We start from the raw sequence: 4,629 nt of genomic DNA on the forward strand, positions 1-4,629 counted from the left end.
TGTTTACCTCCTTCTTTACCTCCATGCAAGCCATTATTGTCACCTCCCAGATTGGCACCAGGATCCAGGAGGCTTATGCAGTGTCCACAGAAATGGCAGAACGACTTCTAATCTGCAGTTTCTCATGGCCACTGCTAACATCCTTGTTATTCAAGCCCAACCAGTGGGCTATGAATGAGGCATGCTAGCAACTGTACCTGAGGAGATTGGGCCCTAGGCAACCCCTGTCTTTGGCCTTGGATTGGAAAGAGCTTGTGAGATCCAAGAAAGGCGGTATTTATGATTTGTAAGAAAGCTGGGGAGGCAGAAATGTAGTTTCTTGTGGGGTGGTGCTAGTGAGCACCATTGAAGTGGTGGTGGAGCCCAGATATTTGTCTTCTGGCCACAAAGACCTGCTTGGTAAATTTGACCATGTTAATAAGATTTTCTTTTTTTGTCATTCTTTCTTCCTTTGCTCTATTTTTAGTGTTTAACAAAATTGTTTGTGAAATGGCAGCCACTTTCAGCTGTGCTGCAAAGAAGCAGAAAAGGTATGGCAGACACTACTTGTCCTTACCCAATACCCATTCTCCTCTTCTTCCTGTCTAATACAATAACTTCAATTTTGTTTAGGGCAGAAGTGTGCCCAACTGAAAAAACTGCACTTCTCAGCCTCCATTGCTTTGCAGAGGGGTGGCCAGATGACCCAGTTCTGACCAATCAGATGTAAGCAGAAGTCACTATCTGGGGATTCTAGGAAAGTTTTTTTTGTTTTTTTATAAGGGGGCTAGACTCAGTGGGCACATAACTTTTGCCATTTTCCTGTCCCCTTCTTTCTAACTATAATATAGACATGATGCCTGGAGCTGCATGAGATATCTATCTTATAGCTAGCTACCTGTACCATGAGGACAATACTACAGCATAAAATAAAGACACAAGGGACTGGATCCTAAGTGGGTCCTGGACTCTCTAACTCTTGATTTTTTTTTGTTGTTGTTGTTGTTGTTCTATGAGAAAAACAAACCCCTTGTTTAAACTTCTGAATTTCTTTGTTTGCCTGTTTGCTTTTATTATTTGTGGCCAAATCCAATCTGAATTGATGTAGTTTGCATACCTTCTTGAACTGGAGTTTACAGAGTATTGGGGCAGTGGAGTCTGCTAAGAAAAAGGTGATCCTCCTGAGGGGTGAGCTGTGGGCAGCCACTCTTTCCTTTCTGTAGGCCTTCTTTCCCAAGCTCCTCTTTGTCCAAACCTGGGAATTTCTCTGTGCTCATTAAATCAGGAAGGCTGTTCCCTTACAAGGGGTGCAGTGAGAACCAGAGCTTTCAAGGGAAAGTGAAACCCAGGAGACAAAATATGGGCATCTGATACAAGCTGTACCTTCCCTCCTACACCCTTGTCTTTTGGAACTCTTTTCTGGCAAAATCTAGGATGTTCCCTGTTCTGTTTTTTTGAAAAATATGCAAATGTAATGATTTAATGATGATAAGCAAGAGAAAGTGATAAAATTGTGTTTCTTTTATAGACAGGAGACAATGAGATGTTTAGCTATAATTTTCTCATACAAACTTGAAACAATATTATTATAGAATAAACAGCCTCAACTGAAACTTACAGATGATAAATATACACTGCTTGACCAAAATGAATTATACAATGAAAATTGTTGGTGTTATTCATATTTAAATTCAACCTGATTGCTCTATTTACAAATCAATACCCATAAACAGATAGACAATGTCTATTTTTAAACATTACAAGAAAGTAAATTCCATTGTTTATAACTGGCAATTATTAAACTAAAAAATACTACCATGTCATATATTAAAATTAAAAAACCAAAAGCTTACTAGTTTATTTAATAATTTAAACACTTTATTTTTAAAATTGCTTTAGAATTATAGTTATTGATAGTCATCTTTAAAACACACTAATTCCACCATAACCAACAGGCAAAATTTAGGAAAATATACATAATTTCCATATTCCTTGGTTAAGAGTTTTTCTATATTGTAGCAATTAAATTTAAAAAGTAAAAAAAAATGTGTTACTAGAAAATGCCAACATCATAATGACTTACCAATTTATTCCAATGGAACAGAATTTAGAATTATATATTTACATTTGAAATATTATGTGATGATAATCAAGGTTCAAACACAGGGTATCTGCAAAGGTTGATCTAGTTTGCAAAATTTTAACAACCATTTCTAAGTACATGAAACACAATATTTTCATTATAATATTTATAAATATATCATGCAATACTGTTTCTGCACCAGTACAGCATTGTACAACAAGCACAATGCCATCTGATTCTTACAAAAGAGACTCATTTAAACAAGTCAGCAAATAAACAGTAGTACTCACTTTTAAGGCATACAAATTGTAAAACTCCAGTTCACTTTCTGATGATCAGTTCTGTGCAGCAACAGAGAAGTAAAAATGAAACAAAGAAATAAAAATGGTTATATATGCAAGAAATCACTACTCACCATTACATGGCAGCAGTATATGTATATTCTATCCATCATTCTATGCCTATCCTTTTTATTTTTTTGAATTTAAAAATAAAAATCACTTGTTTTGTACAGGTTCACAAAACAGCTTAATAACAAAAACGATCCAAGAGCATGTAATGTAGGTATTAGTTGACATTCACAGACTATAGCCCAGGACTTATACCCATTGCACAATGTTTCCAAATCCAAGCAATGTCTACAGAAACCATTTCACACAGAAAAAAATACTGCCTGCCTATACAAAAACAGTTCATTATAAGAACAATCTTTCTTTTCAATTAATGTACAAATGAATGTCACACCTAGTCTATCTTTTATAGTCAAATTTGGTGTCACTACAAAAGAAAACAAACTGGACCATGGTTACATGTATTAACACTTGCAAAGCTGTAATGGCATAAAGATATCTATATCAATCAGGAGTTTAATATTTTTTCCTTAGCAGTTTCAAGTAGCAACCTGAGAATGAAGTGGCTGATAACCCATTTACTGATGATTTTTGAGATCTATTGGCAAAGGAAGGTTGGTAGTTAAGAGTGGGACTATTGCTGGTTCCATTCATAATACTGGAAATGTGAGGACACTGAAGATGAAAGACTGGATTGGAATAGTGGGGCTAGGCAAACAAGAAAAGCTGGAGAGAATAACTCCTACTGGATTACTGCCTTGTCACTCCCAGAGTCACATTCTCGTTCTTCAGCAGTTGTCAGTCCATCTCTCTGGTGACTAATCTTCATTCTTTTATAAGTAGATCAAATTCTGTATTTTTTAAAAAAAGTCCATTCCATACCTTCTCCAGATATAAATGTAAGTATCATCCATTAGCATATATTTATCCTTTAAAGATTCTTCTGCATGTATGACATTAGTCTGGGAAGTATTGGGTATGTCAATTTTACCTTTGAGAAACTTCCTTAGGTGCATCAAACTCATTGCAGCCAAACATTGTAAATATCTTTTATCATTCACCTCCTCCTTAGACCTCTCCTTGTCTTTGTTTACTTCCCAAATTAAACTGTTCTGGTCTAAAAATTATTGTGTCATCATCAGTTATGATTCTCTTATCTTCATCTGCAACTTCTCTATTTTCATTAGAGCCATTGGCAGCAACAGCTGAAGGATGAGCTGCATAAAAGTCCCTTCTCATTTCATTTTTTAAAAGGCCTGGAAGCAATCCGTATATGATATATTGAGGATTTTTATCTAACTTTATATTCAGGAACAGAATGGTTTTGCAAACATGGACATCACAGGACAATACTTGCTGGTCTATAGGTAACACACAACACAGGTTTTACAGAAAGAATGTAGACATTCTATTACGGTCCTGGCATCAATGAAGCAACCTCCACAAAGCACACACATTAAGTGGTGTTTTATCTCAGTGATTTTGATTTCGGTTGTTTGGTTCATTTTTGCATGATGAAAGATCCCAGGGAAGCAGCCGCAAGCAGGCTATCAAAGGGGGTAAAAAAGACAATGGAAGTTAAAAGTCATTCAGCAGAAAACAAAGGTTAGCCAAGTGGCCATCTTGAAGTGAGCAGCAGATGCCACTGTCAATAGTGGAAGAGGAGCCTCTGTTGCCTGTACTCAGCTGGGCAGCCTCCCAAGCCCAGGTCCTCTATGCCCCAGGGAGGGAGCAGGGGGAATGGGTGCCATGAGCAATCAGTATTATTCTGCCAGGCTGGAAGATGTTTCTAATCCAAATCAGGGCTTCCTTGCCAATATCCCCTCTGCTCCCACCCCTCTCGCCCCACCCCAGCTCCCGCCTCCCCGCCAGTTCTCTTTTTAAAAAGGAAGCTGCTTCCTTTGTATTAAGCCAGCAAAAGCAGAAAGGGAGGCTCAATAACCTGACTACAAAATAGAGGGAGTGTATTGGAGGCAGAAGGCAGAAAAATATTAACAATAATAATCATGGTTGCCACGGATTAATCATTTTCTATTTCCCAGGCAATGTGCTGTGGGCTTTTTATGTTCATTTCTCTTTAATCCTACTAAGAATGCTATGCCATAGGTCCAATTGTTCCTGTTTTATAGAAACTGACAGACACACAGAGGTTAATAAATTTGCCTAAGGTCACACAACTGGGAAACTGAAAGTTGCAATTTTAACTTAGAAGCATTA

General features: G+C 37.2%; 1 pseudogene; it reads right to left on the bottom strand.

Annotated features, from left to right (window-relative positions):
• Positions 1-2,928: 2,928 nt before the first annotated feature.
• Positions 2,929-3,917, bottom strand: LOC105855289 (polycomb complex protein BMI-1 pseudogene; annotated as a pseudogene).
• Between the last annotated feature and the right edge of the window lie 712 nt (positions 3,918-4,629).

Source organism: Microcebus murinus, chromosome X (genome assembly GCF_040939455.1).
Source record: "Microcebus murinus isolate Inina chromosome X, M.murinus_Inina_mat1.0, whole genome shotgun sequence".
In the NCBI taxonomy this organism is placed as follows: domain Eukaryota; kingdom Metazoa; phylum Chordata; class Mammalia; order Primates; family Cheirogaleidae; genus Microcebus; species Microcebus murinus.